The sequence below is a fragment of the Salvelinus sp. IW2-2015 genome, linkage group LG27 (assembly GCF_002910315.2).
Source record: "Salvelinus sp. IW2-2015 linkage group LG27, ASM291031v2, whole genome shotgun sequence".
In the NCBI taxonomy this organism is placed as follows: Eukaryota; Metazoa; Chordata; class Actinopteri; order Salmoniformes; family Salmonidae; genus Salvelinus; species Salvelinus sp. IW2-2015.
The window spans coordinates 17537119-17563587 of NC_036867.1; the positions used below are offsets into that span (position 1 = coordinate 17537119).

General features: G+C 44.0%; 1 protein-coding gene across 1 annotated transcript in view; it reads right to left on the minus strand.

Annotated features, from left to right (window-relative positions):
- Positions 1-26469, minus strand: part of LOC111953900 (disks large-associated protein 1-like) — a 194771-nt gene that overhangs the window by 83547 nt on the left and 84755 nt on the right. Inside the window, exon 2 of the mRNA XM_023973391.2 lies at positions 6950-7031. The gene's annotated coding sequence lies outside the window, so the exon portion shown is untranslated. The remainder of the gene's footprint in view (positions 1-6949; positions 7032-26469) is intronic.

Below are 26469 nucleotides of genomic sequence, written 5' to 3' on the forward strand. Positions count from 1 at the left end.
CATATCAATGATATTACAGCAATATATCATACAATTAACAGTGAAAATCACTTACATTACATATATGAAAATAAAAATGTACCTCTGAATGGAACCAGTTGCTCATCCACTGTTACCTCAGGCCCAGGGTTGTAGAGGCATGACAAACGCTCCACCCACTTCTCCCAGATCTCTCCTATGGCCGCCAGTTTGTCTCTCACATGTCTTGCAGGTCTTGACTCACGGTTATCAAATCGTAGCATTCTTGAGAAAGTGTGAAAGACTTTCAGTGGCATCGTGGCACGGAAATCGCCCTTCCACTCTCTGCATCCCAGAGTCTACATGTAGCCTCGTCTCGGGACCTATACACACCTGCTAGGATTAGCAGCCCTATGTAGGCACGCAGGTCAATCTCATCCATCCTTTTCCAGTTGTCTCCATATTTACGGAAACCCTCCATATTTTTCAACTCGTGGATGATTTTTTCTATGGCTGGTGTGATGAACATGTAGAATGTTGAGGCGATGTCCTGGGCATGGGCAACTGCATGTCTTGTGGGCCCTGGGGTCATCGTTATGAAATGTTGTGCTGCCATCCTGCCCTGGTTGTCATATGGTGACAAGGACCTTGTTATTTGACAAAAATGTATCTTTCAGCTTGGGGGATTTCTTCTTAATCTGAAGATGAGGCATTGTTCTCTGGGCTGTATTCTTCCCCATCTTCTTCTTCAGATACCTCCTCCTCTTCTAAATCATTCTTCTCTTGTTCCTCCTGGACATCTGAAAAAAATCTGATCTACGAGCTGTTGGGCACTGAAATGTGAACTCATGGCTTCAGCAAAGAGATAACTGGGGGGGACTGTCATCTGCAGCACCTTTTATAGCCTCTGACTGCATTCCCCATTAGTAGACAATGCTTTCTTCAAGAAATGTTTATTTTGTCTGAAATTGTTTTTATTTTGTCTGTGAATTTGAGTCATGTGTGGGGTCGTGGAGGGGAGATGCTGCACATGCACAAGGACATTTTTGCTTTGTCTGAGTTCAATCAGTAGCACACATAATCTCAATTTCGCATTTTGTGTGTGTGTGTGTGTGTGTGTGTGTGTGTGTGTGTGTGTGTGTGTGTGTGTGTGTGTGTGTGTGTGTGTGTGTGTGTGTGTGCGTGTGTGTGTCTTTGTGGTTTTTGTGGTGTTTAAAATATTTTATAACTGCTGGGTCAAAATTGACCCCAAGACAATCTTTGTACCCTGGTGGTGTATAGCTTTCATGGAAATATGAACAAAGGCAATGTTTCACTTTTTCTAATGTTGGGGTCACTCAAGGAAAAGTCACAACATTTAAAGTTGAAAAAATATAATTTGGGGGGTTCTCTCTGCTGTTAAACATAGTTGTGGGTCATTTTTGACCCTTAAGACAACACAAGGGTTAAATTCGCTTTCAAAGATACTTTCTTTAGAACAGCTAATCAGCTGTACCAGTGATTGTCCGGGAGGTGATTTTATCGTCTCCACCTCGTGTTGAGATTCAAAGTTCAAACCATTTTAAACGCGCAGCTGCTGCTTCACACATTTCTTGCATAATGTGTTTTTTTCTTAACCCATCATTTATACCTTTTGCTCGAAAGGGGTGGCTCCAGCAGGCTGGCACACTCCCGGACCTCACTCCGGGGCGGTGATTACTCACTGTGCAAAGTCATGGAAAATAAATATCTCTTATAACTTCTCAAATCACATCCCTCTCTTAACAAAAACAATTGAATCATTTTTCATATTACATGCACAACGCATCGTATGGAAACTTCATATATGCAGTGGGTATACTTTCTAAGTTACAGTATTTCCTTTATAATTTTTTTTAATGACGTCACAAAATTACAAACAAAATTACATTAGTGTTCTATAGATCACCTCTAACCCTTCCCCACATTATATGTTAGATATATTGTTCCAGAATTAGCTTTTGAACGTGTTAGAGTTTCAGCGGGAAAAGGTCTGTTGAGACAAAGCACATTCCTTTGTTGAATTTGGAGAGCACAGGCTTGGATCTTTTCCGTTGATTTACAACAGGACGTGAGTTGTTAATCCCCACTAGTTCTTTCCTTCCCCCTCTACAGGTGAGTGGGGGTCTGATTGAAGTTATTCAATGCAAACCTGATCTGACCTATTTGGATTCTCATGGTCAGTTATGACTCCATGCATGCAGGCAGGCAGGCGCGCACGCACACACACACACGCACACACACACACACACACACACACACACACACACACACACACACACACACACACACACACACACACACNACACACACACACACACACACACACACACACACACACACACACACACACACACACACACACACACACACACACACACACACACACACACACACTGGAGTAGGACAAGATGTAGGGCTACATGACTTGCCACAGGGAGTTTATGTCCTCCACTCACAATAGTTACCTAAACTACTAACGTGTTCACGTTCTTAATGCAGTGGAACATATCACTTTTAAAGGAGTGATATGTAGAAATCCCCTCCACCATTTCATGGTTGCTAAATGTCGAATAGTTTGCCTAACAAAACAAGCGATGTACAGTGCATTCGGGAAAGTTCAGACCCCCTGACTTTTTCCACATTTTGTTACATTACAGCCTTATTCTAAAATTGATTAAACTAATATTTTCCCTCATCAATCTACACAATACCACAGAATGACAAATTGAAAAAAGTTTTTTTAGAAATGTTTGCAAATCTATTAAAAATAAAAAAAACAGAAATACCTTATTTATATAAGAATTCAGACCCTTTGCTATGACACTCGAAATTGAGCTGAGGTGCATCCTGTTTCCATTTATCATCCTTGAGAAGTTTCTACAACTTGATTGGAGTCCACCTGTGGAAAATTCAATTGATTGGACATTATTTGGAAAGGCACACACCTGTCTATATAAGGTGTGTGCAAAAACCAAGCCATGAGGTCGAAGGAATTGTCCGTAGAGCTCCAAGACAGGATTGTGTCAAGGCACAGTTCTATGGAAGCGTCCCACAAATGTATTGAAGGTCCCCAGGAACACAGTCGGTCCATCAATCTTAAATGGAACCATCAAGACTTTTCCTAGAGCTGGCTGCTAGGCCAAAATGAGCAATCGGGGGAGAAGAGCCTTGGTCAGTGAGGTGACCAAGAACCCGATGGTCACTGTGCTCCAGAGTTCCCCTGTGGAGATGTGAGAACATTCCAGGAGGACCAACATCTCTGCAGCACTCCAACAAATCAGGCCTTTATGGTAGAGTGGCCAGACGGAATCCACTCCTCAGCAAAAGTCACATGACAGCCTGCTTGTAGTTTGCCAAAAGGCACCTAAAGGACTCTCAGACCATGAGAAACAAGATTCTCTGGACTGATGAACCCAAGACTGAATTCTTTGGCCTGAATGCCAAGCGTCACGTCTGGAGGAAACCTGGCACCATCCCTACGGGGATAAAAGTCACCTTGTCCGAGAGAGATTTACAATTGAAGTCGGAAATTTACATACACCGGAGCCAAACACATTTAAACTCAGTTTTTCACAATTCCTGACATTTAATCCGAGTAAAAATTCCCTGTCTTAGGTCAGTTAGGATCATCACTTTATTTTAAGAATGTGAAATGTCAGAATAATAGTAGAGAGAATGATTTATTTCAGCTTTTATTTCCTTCATCACATTCCCAGTGGGTCAGAAGTTTACATACACTCAATTAGTATTTGGTAGAATTGCCTTTAAATTGTTTAACTTGGGTCAAACATTTTGGGTAGCCTTCCACAAGCTTCCCACAATAAGTTGGGAGACTTTTGGCCCATTCCTCCTGACAGAGCTGGTGTAACTGAGTCAGGTTTGTAGGCCTCCTTGCTGGCACGTGCTTTTTCAGTTCTTCCCACAAATTTTCTATAGGATTGAGGTCAGGGCTTTGTGATGGCCACTCCAATACCTTGACTTTGTTGTCCTTAAGCAATTTTGCCACAACTTTAGAAGTATGCTTGGGGTCATTATCCATTTGGAACACCCATTTGTGACCAAGCTTTAACTTCCTGACTGATGTCTTGAGATGTTGCTACAATATATCCACATAATTTTCCTGCCTCATGATGCCACCTATTTTGTGAAGTACACCAGTCTCTCCTGCAACAAAGCACCCCCACAACATGATGCTGCCACCCCCATGCTTCATGGTTGGGATGGTGTCCTTCGGCTTGCAAGCCTCCCCCTTTTCCCTCCAAACATAACGATGGTCAATATGGCTAAACAGTTATATTTTTGTTTCATCAGACCAGAGGACATTTCTCCAAAAAGTACGATCTTTGTCCCCATGTGCATTTCAAAACCGTAGTCTGGCTTTTTTATGGCGGTTTTGGAGCAGTGGCTTCTTCCTTGCCGAGCGGCCTTTCAGGTTATTTCGATATAGGACTCGTTTTACTCTGGATATAGATACTTTTGTACCTGTTTCCTCCAGCATCTTCACAAGGTCCTTTGCTGTTGTTCTGGGATTGATTCGCACTTTTCGCACCAAAGTACGTTCATCTCTAGGAGACAGAACGCGTCTCCTTCCTGAGCGGTATGATGGCTGGGTGGTCCCATGGTGTTTATACTTGCGTACTATTGTTTGTACAGATGAACGTGGTACCTTCAGGAGTTTGGAAATTGCTCCCAAGGATGAACCAGACTTGTGGAGGTCTACATTTTTTTTTTTGAGGCCTTGGCTGATTTCTTTTGATTTTACCATGATGTCAAGCAAAGAGGCACTAAGTTTGAAGGTAGGCCTTGAAATATTTCCACAGGTACACCTCCAATTGACTCAAATGATGTCAATTAGCCAATCAGAAGCTTCTAAAACTGTGACATAATTTTCTGGAATTTTCCATGCTGTTTAAATGCAGTCAACTTTGTGTATGTAAACTTCTGACCCACTGGAATTGTGATACAGTGAATTATAAGTGAAATAATCTGTCTGTAAACAATTGTTGGAAAAATGACTTGTGTCATGCACAAAGTAGATGTCCTAACCGACTTGCCAAAACTATAGTTTGTTAACAAAAATGTGTTTTAATGACTCCAACCTAAGAGTATGTAAACATCCGACTTCAACTGCACATGGTTATCAAAACATCATGCCAGGGTAAGCCTACACGAAACACAGCCCTTATTTTAAGGGTTTCTAAAATCCCTATGTGAAAAATGAATGGTGGGAAAAAGATTGGAAACGATATCCTGTTTGACCGCTAGGTTTTATGGGTATTATGTCACCTCCGCAGTGAGGCTCTATATTTGTACTTTAGCCAAATTCATTTGAATTTTATTCATATTATCATTTTCTGAAATCTTCATCTGTTCCGAATTGTCACACATATTCCAACTTTTAACATCACTCAAATTAACGGACTCATGGTCGGACTAAAGATTCTTCTGAACATGTTTTTTTTTCTCCGGCACTTTGTTCGGCAAAGTGCATCCTAACACAATTTGCACTACATCTAACACTTTACCAGAATCTACTAGCTGCACAGTACACAGCAGTAACTCTCCTCTCCTGCAGAGTCCTGTTGCTAGCCTAATGTTTAATCTGGTGGTGTTGCAAATGGCACCCTATTCCCTTTATAGTGCACTACTTGGTTTGCCCTACCCTGGTCAAAAGGCATACAATATAAATGTAATATGGTGCCATTTTGGATGCAACCAGAGGTATGTTCTGGTGGCAGCTGTGTCCCTACTTTACCATACTCTACCTCTCTGAACTCACTAAACTCTCCAGCTAGCTACCTAAAAGCTGTTTTAAGCCTCACAGCCAACCCCATAGGATTACTGCTGTATAATGCATTCCAATTCAGACACTCACACAGTGCTTGAAGTGGACTGAAATAGATGCTCATTTTGGGTGTCTGTCCAAATGTTATTTTGGTGCCAGTGCTCGTCATATTTTGAAGTCATTATTCTATAAAAGGTGCCAGTACTCAAGCAGTATAATATTTGAGGTAAAGGTACTCTGTGTGTATTGGCCCAATTCAAGCACTGCATACAGTACGGCCTCGGAAGTTCCACACACCAATACTACCAAACACAGAATGGAGCATTTTCTCTCTTCTCAATCTTCCGCAGCATAGCCAGAGTTGGTTTGAATATGGCTGGCCGAGAGTAAACAAGTTCAGCACTTTTTATCTCCCTTACAAACACGTTTCCTTCCTTCTTTGGAGTATAAACTCTTATAATCTCAGGGCCAACATCTGGTGTGCCACCAAATATCATTAAATGTTCTGAACCGTGTAGAAAAAAAAGTCATGGCTACTGGAGAGCTGCTGAGGCGACAGACACAAAGAGCGCATAGCTGATTCAGCCCCAATCTTACTCTTTCCCCCAGTCTCTCTCCCGTCCCTCTCTCCATCTCCATCTCTGCTTCCCACTCCATGTCTGACTTCTTCTATCCTTCATTATCCTCCCCCTCTCCCTTCTCTTCCTCCTTCTCTTCCTCCATCTCTCCCTCTCTGTCCGATCTGACAGACACCCACACTCCAATGTGTTCCCGTCCGTGCGTGTCATAACTGGGGTTACAGCAAGGTTGTTGCCGTCTAATGCAATGTTTTGTCAGAAAGGTCAAAGTTCAATGAAAAGACCTCGTGTATTGGTCTGAATAATGATGACAGTCGGGGCCAGCCTTGACAGACCTGATCATGGCAAAACATACCAACGGCATCCTACTGTGACACTTTCAGTATTTTGAAAGTTCTACATCTTGAAATCTTGATTGCTGACGTGCAAAACATTTTTGCGACTGTATCAACAGTGGCTCTTATGCTTTAAAGTATCGGTACTGCAACCCAACCTTCAGATCAGAATGTGCATCTTTTCTCTTGCTTGCAAAAAACGTGCCCTGGGAACGTTTTCATCATGAGGTTGGGTTGCAGTATAGTTATAAAGCAGATATAAATGAACTCACCCACTTTATTGTCTCCTCTTCCACATAATGTCTCGCCAGTCCTTAAATCCAAGCCCGTTGTCCTCCATGCAAGCGGGCAGGTCTTTAATAAAAACAGAACAGGAGAGAGAGAGAGAGAAAAACAATGTTGAGAGAACATAAAAAAATAGAACAAATAAATACCAGTTTTGTTTTAAGGCAATTACACTGCTCAAGGAATAAGAAAATAAGAGACTTAACTCTCAAACCAGAAATGCTTGGTTGGAGAGACATTCAACACTGTAACGTATTCAGCTAAGATGAGTTTCGCTAAAAGATCAAACCTGCGCTGTCTCAGTTCTCATCCCAAACGCGGTCCTTTGGGAAGCCGTGAGATATAGCATGAAAGAGAGAACATGCACGGAATCCCCCCCCCCCCAAAAAAAAGGTGAAGATAGAGCAAGCATTTCATTTTAAGCCTATTTGTGCTCCTTGAAATATATTTGGCTGAGGGGTCCTGCAGTCTCTTTTTGAGGAACTGCACTCAGTCTCAAATGTCGTCAAATCAAAATCAAATCAAATTTCATGTCACATGCGCCGAATACAACAGGTGTAGACCTTACAGTGACATGCTTACTTACAAGCCCTTAACCAACAATGCAGTTTTAAGAAAACACCAAAAAAGCGTAACAGATAAGAATGACAAATGATTAAAGAGCAGCAGTAAATAACAATAGCAGGGCTATATACAGGGGGTACCGGTACAGAGTCACTGTGCGGGGGCACCCGTATCGAGGTAAAATGAACATGTAGGTAGAGTTATTAAAGTGACTATGCATAGATAATAACAGAGAGTAGCAGAAGTGTTCCAAAGGGGGGAGGGGCAATGCAAATAGTCTGGGTAGCCATTTGATTAGCTGTTCAGGAGTCTTATGGTTTGGAGGTAGAAGCTATTTAGGAGCCTCTTGGACCTAGACTTGGCGCTCCGGTACCGCTTGCCGTGCGGTAGCAGAGAGAACATTCTATGACTAGGGTGACTGGAGTCTTTGACAATTTTTAGGGCCTTCCTCTGACACTGCCTGGTATGGAGGTCCTGGATGGCAGGAAGCTTGGCCCTGGTGATCTACTGGGCCATACGCACTACCCTCTGTAGTGTCTTGTGGTTGGAGGCTGAGCAGTTGCTAGTTGGTGTGCTTGGACCATGTTAGTTTGTTGGTGATGTGGACGCCAAGGATCTTGAAGCGCTCAACCTGCTCCGCTACAGCCCCGTCGATGAGAATGGTGGCGTGCTCGGTCCTCCTTTTCCTGTAGTCCACAATCATCTCCTTTGTCTTGATCACGTTGAGGGATAGGTTGATGTCCTTGCACCACACGGTCAGAACTCTGACCTCCTCCCTTCCACTGTTGTGTCATCAGCAAACTTAATGACGGTGTTGGAGTCGTGCCTGGCCGTGCAGTCATGAGTGAACAGGGATTACAGGAGGGGACTGAGCAAGCACCCCTGAGGGGCCCCCGTGTTGAGGATCAGCGTGGCGGATGTGTTGTTTGCTACCCTTACCACATGGGGGCAGAGGGAGGTGTTTAGTCCCAGAGTCCTTAGCTTAGTGACGAGCTTTGAGGGCACTATGGTGTTGAATGCTGAGCTGTTGTCAGTGAATAGCATTCTCACATAGCTGTTCCTTTTGTCCAGGTGTGAAAGGGCAGTATGTGCAATAGAGTGCAATAGAGATTGCATCATCTGTGGATCTGTTGGGGCGGTATGCAAATTGGAGTGGGTCTAGGGTTTCTGGGATAATAGTGCGGATGTGAGCCATGACCAGCCTTTCAAAGCATTTCATGGCTATTGACGTGAGTGCTATAGGTCGGTAGTCACTTAGGCAGGTTAACTTAGTGTTCTTGGGCACAGGGACTATGGTATTCTCCTCTCCCCTTCCATATTTAGTGCACTACGTTTAACCAGGGCTCTGATCAAAAGTAGTTCCCTATAAAGGGAATAGGGTACCATTTGAGATGCAGTCTCAGAGATGCAGACTAATTTTCTACAGGCTGTGACTTCTTTCGTTTTGAGCAGTAAAGCAGACTGCCATTACCTAACTGCCATTCAATAGAAGACACGGCAATAAAATACTGTACAACATTCCTCATCAGTAGGAAAGCATATGCAAAGGGTGTGAGGAACGGCCTTAAAAGTGGGAAATCATCCTTTAATTAAATCTTAGATACAAGGAGAGGAAATGTGGGGGGAGAAGGGGATTGTGACAGGGGTATGGGGAGGGTCTGGCTGGGACAAAGCTGGCTATTAGTAGTGCTCCTTGAGTGTGCCTCTCCTCTGCTCTCCTCTCCTCTGCCCTGCACTCCTCTCCCTGGTGTCTGATGCACCATGTCTGGGAGAAGACAATGTGGAAATGACAGACCCACACAATACCCTGAATCACCAGGGAAATCACATCCATGCACTCGAACACTCACCCCCTGATTAAAGTCCACCCGTCACCTGCCGGAACAGTGATGTGTGCGTGCATTCGTGTCCGAGTGTACGTTTCAGTTTCATCCAATCCCAGAACAAATGCGACATGCTGATTAAACTGCCAGTGACTCTTTAAATTGTAATTATATCTCTTTCTCTGATCCTGTGCCCCCCCCCCCCCCCACAGACTCATTTCCCTTCCCACTATGGCCCTCTTCATTACATCACTTGTACTGGGCTAAATACTGAGGTGGCACTGTGTACATCCCAAATGGCACCCTCTTCCCTATATAGTGCACTACCTTTGACGCACATTATAGGGGATCGGGTGCTATTTGGGATGCAGACAGGTGTTAGAAGGGGATGGGCTTCAAATCTGCAACCCCCACCCACCCCCCCCAATACACATACAGTCACACATCTCCTGGAGCCAAATTAATACTTTTCAGTGAGTGTATGGATTTCACATTAGAGTGTGTGAATTAATTACGTGTGCCCTTCAGAGGTCTGCTACACCAGTTTGGGGGCTGACAGCTCCAGACCAAAACTCAAAGCCCTGCATTTACATTACAAATATACTCTTTCTCTACTGTACATGATGGCTCAGTGCTGCACTCATTAGTAAGACTCAACAGATGTTGACCTTCATGTCATAGTTTCCGTAGTTTCAACGGTTTGAGTAAAGTTTGGTTTATTAAACACTGATGTGACTTCACACTGTTCGCCGTTTTTGTAATTTTATCAGTAACTTACTGTATTAATCAACAGTATGATACTGTATGAACTGAATACAGACCCCACCCCTTCCCCTCCCCCAACACATACACATACACATTGTGGCCTGACGGACTGAATGGACTGACAGATTTTTCAGATTCATTTTTGATTGTTTTTGTTTGGATGAACATATGGTTTGCCTAATTTGAATTGATGACTTATTGCTTTAACTGTTTATTATTTGGATTTTTTCTATTAATTATGGATTCAATTGTAACTTTTTTGAACATTCTAAACTATAATGATTTTTGGAAAAAAAACTAATAAATTGACCTTTAATGGTTGAGTGGCTAGCCTTTTGATCTGTTTTGCCCTGTAGTTAGTGATGGGGAAACGAAGCTTCCTGAAGCATTGAGCAGTTCCAGCCAATTGTGTCAAAAATAGGTTCATTACTCGAGGCTTTGATCTACACTAGTGGCACCTTCATGACCTGGCCACTGTAAATTGGTATAGAATCAGCTTGATCCCCTCTGTCGAGGATGCTTTGAACTTACTTTTTATATTTTCAGTGGTATTATTAACAAACATGACCACATAAAGACTGGTTCAGCCACTGGTTCGACTGTGATCTGGTAGAGTTACTCTACCATTTGGCGAAAGACAATTACTCCAGTTGACTGGCTATCGTTCAGGCAAATGAGGCTATCCGGAAGGCCAGTTAGTTCCTTTAAGGAGCAGTTCTCTTTCTGTGGGTCTAACCCCAAGATGTTCTGGACAACGGTGAAAGACCTGGAGAATAAACCCTCCTCCTCACAGCTGCCCATGTCCATTAATGTTGATGATGTGGTTGTTACTGACAAGGAGCGCATGGCTGAGCTCTTTAATCATCACTTCATTAAGTCAGGATTCCTATTTGACTAAGCCATACCTCCTTGCCCGTCCAACACTTCCTTATCTCCCAGCCCTCCTAATGCGACTAGCCCTGATACCCTGACTACCCTGACTACTACTCGCGTCGCATGCGCGAGCGTTGCAAAATAAACGTAGGAATATATGTTATTCAATTATTGCACCCACACTGCTCACGCGCGCCAACGAGCGTCTGTGTTGCCAAGGGCTAAAATAGAAGTCATTCCTATTTCTGACGCAGATCGCGCTGCAAGTCCTGCCTCTCCCATCTCCACATTGGTTTATAGAAGCAGGTACCCACGTGCCATCTCCTCATTGGTTATACCCACATGGGTGATTGAAAGACGAACTGTTTTGCCGGTTGTCATGGTAATACTATGAAAGTGTAGATGCCAATCACCATATAAGTTCAAAGAAGAAAAAGCCTGGGAGGAGAGATGACTAGAAACGATTCGGTTGACCGTTTTATGTGTGGATTAATTGTCGTAGAGGACCTTGTGCATTTCAGGTAAAATAACAACTCAATGTTTATATCCCAGCAACAGCAAGCTAGCTAAATAGGACAAATTAGCTAGCAAGTGCAAGCTAACTAGCTAAATTGCCATACATGTTTAATGCTTTTCGACCTGTACCCAAATTAATGTCATTGGTTCAGAGTTTTTGATATTTTAACCTGCATGTCGTGATCGCGTTTGGTATGGGGGACAAAATAAATTTCTGCACGATAGCGCACGCGTGCAGCCGGTTTGGATTCCGTGTGATGCTCCTCCCTCTTTTCCTCCTGCCCCGCTACACAGTTTCTCCCTGCAGATGGTCACTGAGTCTGAGGTGCTAAAGGAGCTCCTTAAACTTGACCCCAAAAATCCATCTGGGTCAGATGGTTTAAATTCTTTCTTCTTTAAGGTTGCTGCCCCTATCATCACAGAGCCTATCACTGACATTTTTAACCTGTTTCCCCTCTCTGGGGAGGTTCCTATTGCTTTGAAGGCAGCCACGGTGTGTCCTTAAATTTAAAGGGGAGATCAAGCTGATCCTAACTGTTATAGCCACATTTATATCTTGCCCAGTTTATCAAAAGTGTTGGGAAAACATAGTCAATAATCAACTGACTGGCTTTCTTGATGTCTATAGTAATCTCTCTGGTATGCAATCTGGTTTCCGCCCAGGTTATGGATGTGTCCCTGCAACCTTAAAGGTCCTAAATGTCATCATTGCCCTTGATTCTAAGCAATGTTGTGCTGCTATTTTTATTGACTTGGCCAAAGCTTTTGATACGGTAGACCATTCCATTTTTGTGGGTCGGATAAGGAGTATTGGTGTCTCCAAGGGGCGTTTGGCCTGGTTTGCTAACTACCCCTCTCAAAAAGAGCAGTATATGAAGTCCGAACATCTGCTTTCTCAACCACTGCCTGTCACCAAGGGAGTACCCCAAGGCTCGATCCTAGGCCCCACGCTCTTCTCAATTTACATCAACAACATAGCACAGGTAGTAGGAAACTCTCTCACCCCTTTATATGCAGATGATACAGTCTTATACTCAGCTGGCCCCTCCCCGGATTTTGTGTTAAACGCTCTACAACAAAGCTTTCTTTGTGTCCATCAAGCTTTCTCTACCCACATCAAAATGGTACAGTACAATTCTTTATATGATTAAACCACTGATTTGACGTTGCTGACTCTTCTCATCTGCAGTTAAAATAGACTTACAGGACTGGTGCACTGGATTCTTAATGTCATCCTATTTTAATCACCAAAGATTTATACAAATCTGGAATTATTTTAATCACCAGATATTTGGATATATTTAGAATGAGATTTTTGTTTTGGCATTTTCTCCATGTAGAGTTATGCAGTATTCGTCTCTGTTTGACAGTGTAATATTAGCGCATCATAGTACTCATTTTGTCCCATCACCCTGTGAGTTTTGCCAATAAGTTTATTGAGTTTTTCCAATGGTTGACATCATTTTCACTGATGGGATAAGGTCTTATAGAAAATGCCCCCCTTGGTGAGGGGGTCTGTAAAGACAGACAGTGAGTTTCCAAAGTAGTGCAATTTCAGTCTAATCTGCATCCCAAATTACAGCCTATACCATATTTAGTGCACCATAGCCCTGGTCAAAAGTAGTGGACTAAATAGGGAATAGGGTGCCATTTGGGACTAACTCTAAAATGAACTTACTGGGTCTTACTGAGTCATCATAGAAGAGGGTCTGTCTGTGGAGAAGCTTGTTGGAACGGCCAGAGGCTAAATCTAAATCCCCCTTTTCTGTCAATAATTCTCTGCTTTTTCACAGCCTTGCTAATCCTCTTTCTGACTCGCCTCTTTTCATCACCACAACAGCTGCCTCAAACAATCAGGCAAAAGCGGTCATGCCATGTGTGTGTGTGTGTGTGCGTGTCAGACTATCTTCATATCGCAATATTTTGATCTATACTGAACAAAAATGAAAATGTTAACATGTAAAGTGTTGGTTCCATGTTTCATGAGCTGAAATAAGATCCCAAATAACATTTCCCATACGCACAGAAAGCTTATTTCTCTCAAATTTGTTTACATCGTTGTTAATGAGCATTTATCCTTGCCAAGATAATCCATCTACCTGACAGGTGTGGCATATCAAGAAGCTGATTAAACAGCATGATCACTACACAGGTGCACTTGTGCTGGGACACTAAAATGTGCATTTCTTTCACACAATAAAATGCCACAGATGTCTCAAGTTTTGAGGGAGCGTGCAATTGGCATGCTGACTGCATGAATGTCCACCAAAGCTGTTGCCAGATAATTGATTGTTCATTTCTCTACCATAAGCCGCCTCCAACGTCATTTTAGAGAATTTGGCAGTACGTCCAACCAGCCTCACAACCGCAGACCACTTGAAACCACGCCAGCCCAGGATCTCCCCATCCTTTACCTGCGAGATCGTCTGAGACCAGCCACCCAGACATCTGATGAAACTGAGGAGTATTTATGTCCGTATTAAAGCCTTTTGGGGGGGAAACTAATTCTGATTGGCTGGACCTGGCTCCCAAGTGGGTGGTCCTATGCCCTCCCAGGCCCAACCATGGCTGAAACCCTGCCCAGTCATGTGAAATCCATAGATTAGGGCCTAATTTATTTCTGTCAATTAACTGATTTTGTTATATGAACTGTAACTTAGTAAAATCATTCAAATTGTTGCATGTTGAATTTATATTTTTGTTCAGTATAGATGTGGGTCAGTACGCAGCAGACAGAGAGGGAGACAGTAGTGAAACACAGAGGGACATTGACAAGTAAACAGAATGATAAGTGTGCTCAGCGCCCCCTTAATTCATAGCAAATTGACTTACAGTACTCCAGCATAGACCATAACATTAAAGCCCTCGAAAGTCAAGATATCCCATAGTATGGGAACATAATAAAATGCACTGTAAACAAATCCTGAAGTTTGAATAATGGATCTGAGCCCATAGCTGTACAGTGTGGAGATTATGCATGGAGCTAGGCAGCCAGAAAAGCAGGGAGGCAGGCTTAGGCCTGGTTGTGCTGACTCAGTGTTGGTGTAGTATAGCTGGGGCTTGGGGGGTTAATGCAGCTGGGGGCAAAGGTCTGATCCAGGTCCCATCGGTAGCCATCAAGACTTTAAAGAGTCCAAACGGCCATCTCCACTCGGCTCAGACTCACTGGGCAGCCCAGAAGTCCCAGCGCACAGGTCAAATTTATGTCATCTTTTATGAATCGCGCTTGCATTGATTGTGCCTGAATAGATTCATGAATACAGCCCTAATTCCGTATCACACCGAAACATATGCTTATTTTTTCAAAGGCAGTGATTTCCCGACTTTTATGTAAAGCGTTTTTCTCTCTCTCTCCTCCTCTCCCCTACCATTCTCTCCTCTCTCTTTTCTCGCCTTCAATCTCTCACTCTCATTTTGCATAGAGGGTCACAGTCATTTTCCCTTCAGATAGATTTCAATTTTTTTGCATAGTGATGAATTATTCAAAGTCCTGCACATGTGAGCGCTGCAATCAACTAGCAGGAAGGAGCAGTACACGGAGAGTGACTTCCGAAACTTAAGTCTCAAAAGATTTTTGTCTGCCACCTACAATTTATTTCGGATTAGATACCATAGTGCAACACATTGTAATTGGCTAGGCCTATAGAATGCCTCAATAGAACTACACTACAAAAGGTGAATGGCCACCATTTGTGTGCATTTACTATGTTACATATTCACTTGCAAATGTGCTATTGGTTTTTTCCATTCATGTATTTCCCAGTTTGTTTATTAATTTATGAATACACATGTTGATCCTTTTAATGATTCCCTCTCACTAGTCTCCATTTCCGTTCTTGTCTTTAAGTGTTGTGTGTGTTAGGCACCCCAGCAGAGCGTGAAAATCAGATCCTCCCCTACAGTGGCGCGCTGACGCTGGGTGACAGAAGAGAGACAGAACACGGGAGAGGAATCTCATCTGTCTGAGTCTCTGTCACTCTCGACTCAAAACACTGTGTTTACATCTTCACATAAAGTATAGCTACTGCTAACGGCTGCTACTATCGCTATATAGTGTAGTAGGCTATGAATAGGGTTGCAAAGGGTCAGAAACTTTCCAGAAAATTTCCGTAAATTTTCCATGGGAAGTTAAGCCCGGGGATTTGGGGAATTTTGCTTAAATTCATTTTAAAAAGTTTGCTTATGACAGTGAACCGTTTTTGTGGGATACACATAAGGCAATTCTAAGTCTTGTGGCATATTTTGGTTAAACTATACCCAATTCAATGGAATTGCAACCCTCTGCATGCACAATGCATTCTTCCATCACATGTGCAGTGCACTCTTCCATCACATGTACAGCTGATTCTCAAGATCTGGGACGGTATTGAGATGCTATTGAGCCCACACTACTACACTGTCTGAGCCAAGGACTACATGCTTTCTAAGTTTTGATTACAATACTGAGTGGGGTGAATATATTTTATATGACATACATGATTATTTGTTAACTAGTAAATAGTAGCCTACAGCAAAGTGTGTTTAAATCATTTCTAACTTGGTAACAATTTCTGCTAGTTAGGTTTTGCTACCATGTCTCTTTTAGCTTGCTTGAGCCTGCTAACTGAGGAGTGTTAATTCACCTGTTTCCATACAGGTTCCATTTTTAAACATTTATCTTACAAAGGAGTTGTTTAATCTAACTGCTTAACTATTTATCTGTACATGGAATTGTATTTTTTTTTATAATTCCCCCTAGTTTTTACAGGAAAATGCCACGGGCACTATCTGATGTGTGGACACATTTCAATGCAGCTAATGTAGAAGGAAAAGCTGTGTAAAGTTGCAAATACTGTGCAAAATTATATGTGAAGAATGCAACAAGCAACCTCTGACAAAAGTCCCTCTACTTCTATTCGAGGTGAAAATTATGAATCAGACACCTTATCGATAGCAACAGCTCATGGTCCTCCTGGAATCAGAAGTTCTTTTGACTCAATGGAGGAACGTAGTCATAGAAATGCTGATGAATGTCCTGCTCGAGCTGTGTATGCAACTGGTTCACCTCTGATGCTCACAGCAATGTGTATTGGAAGAGATTTCTGAATGTTCTTCGCCCAGCATCCATCCCTCCAACCAGACATGCTTTATCTTCTCATTTGCTGGATGCAGAGTTCAACAGAGTTCAAGTGAAGGTCAAGCAAATCATAGAGAAAGCAATCCTCTCTGATGGGTGGTCGAATGTTTGTGGGCAAGGAATAATTAACTACATCCTCTCCACCCCTCAACCAGTATTCTACAAGAGCACAGACACAAGGGATAAGAGACACACCGGTCTCTACACTGCAGATGAGCTGAAGCAGTCATCAATGGCCTTGGACCACAGAAGGTATTTGCACTGGTGACAGACAATGCTGCGAACATGAAGTCCTCTTGGTCTAAAGTGGAGGAGTCCTACCCTCACAACACACCTATTGGCTCTGTTGCTCATGCATTGAATCTGCTCCTCAATGACATCATGGCACTGAAAAAAGCGGATACACTACGAGAGTGCCAAGGAAATGGTTAGGTATGTGAAGGGTCATCAAGTTATAGCAGCAATCTACAAAGCAAAGTGAGAAGAATAAGAGCACCACATTGAAGCTGCCCAGCAACACCCGTTGGGGTGGTGTTGTCATCATGTTCGACAGTCTCCTGGATGGGAGGAAGTCTCTCCAAGAAATGGCCATATCAGTCTGCCGATATGGACAGCCCCATCAAGAGGATCCTCCTGGATGATGTATTTTGGGAGAGGGTGGTAAGCAGCTTGAAACTCCTGAAACCTATAGCCGTAGCCATTGCATGGATTGAGGGAGTCAATGACATCCTGTCTGATGTTCAGACTGCTTGCAGATGTAAGAGAAGAAATTCGTACTGCCTTGCCCACTTCACTATTGCTGCAAGCAGAGGAAACTGTTCTGAAATAAATCAAAAAGCATGAAGACTTCTGCCTGAAGCCCATACACGCTGCAGCGTACATGTTGGACCCAAAGTATGCTGGCAAGAGCATCCTGTCTGGTGCAGAGATCAACAAGGCCTATGGTGTCATCACTATCGTGTCTCGCCACTTTGGCCTGGATGAGGGCAAGGTTCTTGGGAGTCTGGCGAAGTACACTTCCAAGGAAAGGCTTTGGGATGGAGATGCAATATGGAAGTCGTTGAAACATATATCATCAGCCACCTGGTGGAAGGGACTTTGTGGATCTGAGGCTCTTTCCCCTGTTGCCTCCATCATCCTGCAAATCCTACCATCAGCCGCCTCAGAGTGCAACTGGTGCTTGTTTGGGAACACACACAAAGCATGTAACAGGCCGTCTAATACAAGGGTTGAAATATTGGTGGCCATCCAGGCAAATTTCAGGCTTTTTGAGCCTGACAACAAGCCATCCTCAACAAGGTTGGAAAGTGACAGTGAAGATGAGGCCTCAGAGTCTGATGTTCAAGAGGTGGACATTGAGGAGGTCCAGGGACAAGACATGGAAGCCTGAGAGGAAGACAACCAAAGCTTTAGTTTCTAGACTATAATTTTACAGATGTATGTTGAAAATGTTTTTGGGAGATGCAATGGATCATTGGGGATCAATCAATATAATATTTTGTTGTTCAGTGACATCATCCCATGTGAAGAGTCAACTCATTTAAAGTTAAATCCGTAACTATATATTATTGGAAGGATTTAATAATTCGCAATTATGTCTACTTATGATAAAAGGTTTATGTTTCTGCCTCCATATGATATGGTAAAATATGTGACCTGGCCTTGACCTGTGTCTGCATCCCGCGGCTTGCCACCCTACCTGCTGAGCAGGGGGCAGGTGGGCGGACCACTATCTGCTATTCCATCCCCTCAACACCAAGGACGTCTAATGCTAGGACTTAGCATGAAGACCAGGGATGGTCAAAGAAGAAGACGTGACAAAGAAGTGTCTAACAGTGACAAAGTGTCTAACTCCTATAGAGCTGCACTAGAACTGATAAAGGCACAGATTGTGCCTTTAAAGGAAGATTCTGACTTTTAGGTGACAGGCTGTGCAAGGCTGCAGTGAGATCAGTCACCAAAACCAACAGTCAGCAGACAAGGCCAATGATCTCCATGCAAATCATGCCTGCCATGCAGCTTGTAGCTAAATTACTAGCAGCTGGTATTTTAAAAGGCATGCAAATATTTCTGTTAGAGTAAGAAGTGTGCTCAATGATTGAGTGAGAACATAGACGGAGTCCAAAATGGCACCCAATTCCATATATAATGCAGAGAGCTCTGTTCAAAAGTAGTGCTTTATGTTTGGAATAGGGTACCATTTGGGATGCAGAAACGAGAAGGATCGCAAATCAGGACCAATCAAATGTTAACAAACACCATGCCCGCCAATTATTAAACCTCACTCAGACGTAATTCACTTTTGCTTTCAGTCTCCATTAATGTTCCCTCCCCAAACAATTTGGCACTGAGCAAATTTCAGGTCTGCAGAGCGCAAACTTGAATGTTGAGGAAATTCCAATCAAATTTTATTGGTCACATACACGTGATTAGCAGATGTAATTGCTGGTGTAGCGAAATTCTTGTGCTTCTAGCTCCGACAGTGCAGTAATATCTAACAAGTAATATCTAACAAATTACACAACATACAGTATACACACAAATCTAAGTAGGAATGAATTAGACTATATACATATGGACGAGCGATGTCAGAGCGTAACGGACTAAGTTACAGTAGAATAGTATAGAATAGAGTATATACATATGAGATGAGTAATGAAAGAAATGTAAAAAATTATTAAGTGACTAAGAGACCGTAGAATAGTATAGAACACAGTATATACATATGGGATATGTAAACATTATTAAAGTCACTAGTGTCCCATTCCTTAAAGTGGCCAGTGATTTCTAGTCTATGCCTATAGGCAGCAGCCTCTAATGTGCTTGTGATGGCTGTTTAACAGTCTGATGGCCTTGAGATATAACCTGTTCAACAGTCTCTCGGTCCCAGCTTTGATGCACCTGTACTGACCTCACCTTCTGGATGATAGCGGTGTGAACAGGCAGTGGCTCAGGTGGTTGATGTCCTTTGATGATCTTTTTGGCTTTCCTGTGACATCGGGTGCTGTGGGTGTCCTGGAGGGCAGGTAGTTTGCCCCCGGTAATGCGTTTCAGCAGACCCACCACCCTCTGGAGAGCCTTGCGGTTGCGGGAGGTGCAGTTGCCGTACCAGGCAGTGATAGAACCCGACAGGATGCTTGCAATTGTGCATCTGTAAAAGTTTGTGGGTTTTAGGTGACAAGTCAAAATTCTTTAGCCTCCTGAGGTTGAAGAGGTGCTGTTGCGCATTCTTCACCACACTGTCTGTGTGGGTGGTCCATTTCAGATTGTCAGTGATGTGTACGCCAAGGAACTTGAAGCTTTCCGCCTTCTCCACTGCGGTCCTGTTGATGTAGATAGGGGGTGCACCCTCTGCTGTTTCCTGAAGTCCACGATCATCTCCTTTGTTTTGTTGACGTTGAGTGAGAGGTTGTTTTCTGGGCAAAACACTCCCAGAGCCCTCACCTCCTCCCTGTAGGCTGTCTCGTCATTGTTGGTAATCAAGCCTACAACTGTTGTGTCGTCTGCAAACTTGATGATTGAGTTGGAGGCGTGCTTGGCCACGCAGTCATGGGTGAGCAGGGAGTACAGGAGGGGGCTGAGCACGCACCCTTGTGGGGCACCAGTGGTGATGTTTTCTACCTTCACCACCTGGGGGCGGCCCGTCAGGAAGTGCAGGACTCAGTTGCATAGATAGGGGTTCAGACCCAGGGCCTCGAGCTTAATGATGAACTTGGAGGGTACCATGGTGTTGAATGCTGAGCTATAGTCAAAAAACAGCATTCTTACATAGGTATTCCTCTTGTCCAGATGGGATAGGGCAGTGTGCAGAGTGATGGCGATTTCATCGTCTGTGGATCTATTGGGGCGGTAGGCAAATTAAAGTGGGTCTAGGGTGGCAGGTAAGGTAGAGGTGATATTATCCTTGACTAGTCTCTCAAAGCACTTCATGATGACAGAGGTGAGTGCTACGGGGCGATGGTCATTAAGTTCAGTTATCTTTGCCTTCTTGTGTACAGGAAGAATAGTGGCCATCTTGAAGCATGTGGGGACAGCAGACTGGGATAGGGAGAGATTGAATATGCCCCAAAACACACCAGCGAGCTGGTCTGCGCATGCTCTGAGGACGCGGCTAGGGATGCCGTCAGCGAGGGTTAACACGTTTTACTCACGTCGGCCACGGAGAAGGAGAGCCCACAGTCCTTGGTAGCGGACCGCGTAGGTGGCACTGTGTTATCCTCAAAGCGTGCAAAGAATGTGTTTAGCCTGTCCAGAAGCAAGACGTCAGTCTCGGCGACGTGGCTGGTTTTCCTTTTCTAGTCCGAGATGGTCTGTAGTCCCTGAGCCGTTGAACTGCGACTCCACTTTCTCTCTATACTGATGTTTAGCTTGTTTGATTGCCTTGCGGAGTGAATAACTACACTGTTTATTTTCTGCCATATTACCAGTCGCCTTGCCATGGTTAAATGAAGTGGTTCGCGCTTTCCACATTTTCTGGTTAGGGTAGGTTTTAATAGTCACAGTGGGTACTCCATCTCCTATATATTTCCTTATAAACTCTGTCACTGTATCTGTGTATACGTCTCGATTATTTTCGCAAGCTACCCAGATCATATCCCAGTCCACGTGATCAAAACAATCCTGAAGCTTGGATTCCGATTGGTCAGACCAGCGTTGAATAGTACGAAGTACGGGCACTTCCTGTTTGTTTCTGCCTATAGGACCGGAGGAACAAGATGGAGTCATGGTCAGATTTGCCAAAAGGAGGGCGGGGGTGGGCCTTGTAAGCATTCCGGAAGTTTGAATAGCAATGGTGACAGAGGTGAGTGGGCCTTGTAAGCATTCCGGAAGTTTGAATAGCAATGGTTGAGAGTCTTAGTAGCGAGAGTAGGACAGTCGATATGTTGATAGAACTTCATCAGCCTAGTCCTCAGATTTGCTTTGTTAAAATCCCCAGCTACAATAAATGCAGCCTCAAGATATGTGGTTTCCAGTTCTTTGAGGGCCGTCGAGGTTTCGGCATGAGGTGGGATGTAAATGCCCGTGGCGATGACGGAGGGAGATTCTCTTGGGAGGTAATATGTTCACCATGTAATTGTGCGGAATTCTAGGTTGGGTGAACAAAAGTAATTGAGTTCCTGTATGTTCCTAGATTTACACCATAAGTCGTTAATCATGAAACACACCCCACACCCCTTCTGCTTCCCGGAGAGATTTATTCCTGTCTAGGCGATGTATAAAATTTTTGCGTGAAGTAAACATGCAGGAAAAGGGGTCGCAGATCGGGCATCCTTCTGAAGATTCGTAAGCGAGCAAGTAAACTCCCACTGCCATCTGTTCTTCTTGCTAACGTGCAATCATTGGATAATTAAATTGATGACCTACGATTAAGATTATCCTACCAACGGGACATTAAAAACTGTAACATCTTATGTATTACAGAGACATGGCTGAACGAAGATATGGACAATAAAGAGCTAGCGGGATGTTCCAAGCACCGGTAGAACAGTGACTCTACCTCTGGTAAGACGAGGGGTGGGGGTGTGTGTTTATTTGTTAATAACAGCTGGTGCGCGATGTCTAATATTAAAGAAGTCTCGAAGTATTGCTCGCCTGAGGTAGAGTACCTTATGATAAGCTGTAGACCACAATATCTACCAAGAGAGTTCTCATCTATATTATTCCTACCTGTCTATTTACCACCACAGAACGAAGCCGGCACTAAGACCGCTCTCAACCAACTCTATAAGGCCATAAGCAAAGACAAATGCTAACCCAGAAGCGGCGCTCTTTGTGGCCAGGGACTTTAATGCAGGCAAACTTAAATCAGTTTTACCACATTTTTACCAGTATGTCACATGTGCAACCAGGGAAGAAAATCCTAGACCACCTTTACTCCACACGCAAAGATGCATACTAAGCTCTCCCCCGCCCTCCATTTGGCAAATCTGACCAGATTTATATCCTCCTGATTCCTGCTTACAAGCTAAAACTAAAGCAGGAATACAGAAGTGGTCAGATGACGCGGATGCTACACTACAGGACTGTTTTGCTAGCACAGACTGGAATATGTTCCAGGATTCATCCAATGGCATAGAGGAGTACACCACCTCAGTCATCGGCTTTATCAATAAGTGCATCGACAACGTCGTCCCCACAGTGATTGTACGTACATATCCCAACCAGAAGCCATGGATTACAGGCAACATCCGCATCGAGCTAAAGGCTAGAGCTGCTGATTTCAAGGAGTGGGAGAGTAATCCGGACACTTATAAGAAATCCCGCTATGCCCTCAGACGAACCATCAAACAAGCAAAGCGTCAATACAGGATTAAGATTGAATCCTAATACACCGGCTCTGACACTCGTCGGATGTGGCAGGGCTTGAAACTATTACGGACTACAAAGGGAAAACCAGACGCGAGCTTGCCGGTGATGTAAGCCTACCAGGCGAGCTAAATTCCTTTTATGCTCGCTTCGAGGCAAGAAACACTGAAGCATGAGAGCACCAGCTGTTCTGGACGGTAACCGATGTGAACAAAACCTTTAAACAGGTCAACATTCACAAAGCCGCTGGGCCAGACGGATTACCAGGATGTGTACTCAAAGCATGCGCGGACCAACTGGCAAGTGTCTTCACTGACATTTTCAAGCTCTCCCTGAACGAGTCTGTAATACCTGTTTCAAGCAGACCACCATAGTCCCTGTGCTCAAGGAAGCGATTGTAACCTGCCTAAATTATTACCGCTCCGTGGCACTCACGTCGGTAGCCATGAAGTGCTTTGAAAGGCTGGTCATGACTCACATCAACAGCATCCTCCCAGACACCCTAGACCCACTCCAATTCGCATACCACCCCATCAGATCCACAGATGATGCAATCTCAATCGCACTGCACACTGCCCTTTCTCACCTGGACAAATGGAACACCTATGTGAGAGTGAGCGTTCAACACCATAGTGCCCATGAAGTTCATCACTAAGCTAAGGACTCTGGGACTAAACACCTCCCTCTGCAACTGGATCCTGGACTTCCTGACGGGCCGCCCCCAGGTGGTAAGAGTAGGTAACAACATGTTTGCCACGCTGATCCTTAACACAGAGGCCCCTCAGGGGTGTGTACTTAGTCCCCTCCTGTACTCCCTGTTCACATACGACTGCGTGGCCAAACACGACTCCAACACCATCATTAAGTTTGCTGACGTGATAGGCCTGATGAGACTGCCTATTGGGAGGGCAGAGAGGAGGTCAGAGAACTGCCAGTGTGGTGCCAGGATAACAACCTCTCCCTCAACGTGAGCAAGACTAAGACTAAGGCCCCCATTAACATTAACGGGGCTGTAGTGGAGCGGGTCGAGAGTTTCAAGTTCCTTGGTGTCCACATCACCAACAAACTATCATGCCAAGACAGTTGTGAAGAAGGCACGACAAAACCTTTTCCCCATCAGGAGACTGAAAAGATTTGGCATGGGTCCCCAGATCCTCAAAAGGTTCTACAGCTGCACCATCGAGAGCATCCTGACCGGTTGCATCACCACCTGGTATGGAAACTGCTCGGCATCTGACAATAAGACACTACAGGGGGTAGTGCGTACGGCCCAGTACATCACTGGGGCCAAGCTTCCTGCCATCCAGTACATATATAATAGGCGGTGTCAGAGGAAAGCCCATAAAATTGTCAGAGACTCCATCACCCAAGTTATAGACTGTTTTCTCTGCTACTGCATGGCAAGTGGTAATGGAGCGCCAAGTCTAGGACCAAGAGGCTCCTCAACAGCTTCTACCCCCAAGCCATAAGACTGCTGAACAACTAATACAATCGCCACCGGACAATTTACATTGACCTCCCCCCTCCCTTTTGTACACTGCTGCTACTCGCTGTTTATTATCTATGCATAGTCACTTCACCCCCACCTACATGTACAAATTACCTTAACTAACCTGTACCCCAGCACACTGACTCGGTACCGGTGCCCCCTGTATATAACCTCATTATTGTTATTCTTATTGTGTTACTTTTTATTTTAGTCTACTCTGTAAATATTTTCTTAACTCTTCTTGAACTGCACTGTTGGTTAAGGGCTTGTAAGTAAGCATTTCACGGTAAAATCTACACTTGTTGTAGATGTGACAAATAACGTTTGATTGGATGTACTGAGAATCCTGCTGGCTTTACCGACTCCGACAGAGTATCCCGAGAGAGCCATGTTTCCGTGAAACAAAGTATTTTCCAGGCCCCTAAGCTCATCAACTTTGTTATCCAAAGACTGAACATTAGCGAGTAATATACTCGGAAGCGGTGGGTGGTGTGCATGCCTCCTAAGTTGAACCAGCAGGCTGCCTCGAGTGCCTCTCCCCCGCCGGCGATGTTTTGGGTCGGCCTCCGGAATAAGTAAAATTTCTCTGGGGTGAGTGAACAAAGGATCTGCTCCAGGGAAGTCGAATACCTGGTCGTAATGCTTGTAGTTCTGGTGAGTTACCGGCACTCTAATATCCAATAGTTCTTCCCGGCTGTATGTAATGACACAAAACATTTCCTGAGATAATAATGTAAAAAAATGTAGATAAAAAAAACGAAATACTGCAAAGTTTCCTAAGAGCTAGTCGAGATGCTGCCATCTCTGTCGGCGCCATCTTTCTGTGCAACTTCCTGCACGCGTTTACTGTGAACACTGAAGCTGTACCCGCTTAAAGTTAGTTTTAAACAGTAGGCTACTGTGGTTATTTGATCATAATGTAGGCCTACCAGAGTGGCCTACCATCAAAAACAATGGAGAAAAACACATCCCATAACATTTTAACATGGAAATAGCTGTTCTATCATTCAGCCTACAGTTGCAGCCAATGTGTGGTGTTCAATGCCTACAGTACATTCCATGAGACTTTTGGAGAAAAAATTACATTCAGGTATTGACATTAACCTTTTAATCTAGGTTCCCATACCATTATTACAGAGAATCAGACAAATTACGCTACGCTCTGCCTATTGGCTACTTAGCTTATTCAAGACCATCTCAAAATACAACAATTTCCCTTTAAGACATAAAAATCTCTTTACCTGACTCACTTTTCAAAGATGTCTAGAAATGCACACATTTTGTGCTTTTGTTGGAAGCCACCACTCCCCTATTGTTGACTAGAAATTAACTATAACTGGGCTAATAACTCACTAACTAGCAAAAAACTCTCACAACACATGGCAACATGCAGCTCTCACTTTGATCTCAAAATAAGCACATCTACTTGGCATACTGTACCTGAAACACAGTCCAGTTCAAAGTAAATGGCACAGATCCATATATGGCAATGGCTATTTGCATATTGGCCTGAAGCTCTGATTGGTTATGGCGGGCTGTGTAGAGTATGGGCCTGAGTGATGCCTGTCAGTGCAATATAATCCTACTCCAATGGGCTCTGCCTACAAGAAAATATCTTGCACAGTTAGTTTTGCATACTAAATCTTCCATAGTTCATTTTGTTTCAGTATATTACATTGAAAGTGGTTCGATCCCGGGCTGTGTCGCAGCCGGCTATAACCGGGAGACCCATGAGTTGGCGCACAATTGGCACAGTGTCGTCGGGGTTAGGAGAGGGTTTGGCCGGCTATGATGTCCTTGTCCCATCGCGCTTTAGCAACTCCTTGTGGTGGCCGGGCGCATGCATGCTGGCTTCGGTAGCCAGCTATACGGCGTTCCCACCGACACATGGGTGTGGCTGGCTTCCGGGTTAAGCTGGCATTGTGTCAAGAAGCAGTGCGGCTTGGCTGGGTTGTGTTTCGGAGGGAGCACGGTTCTCGACCTTCACCTCTCCCGAGTCCGCGCGGGAGTTGCAGCAAAAAAACACTAACTACCAAATGGATATCACATAATTGG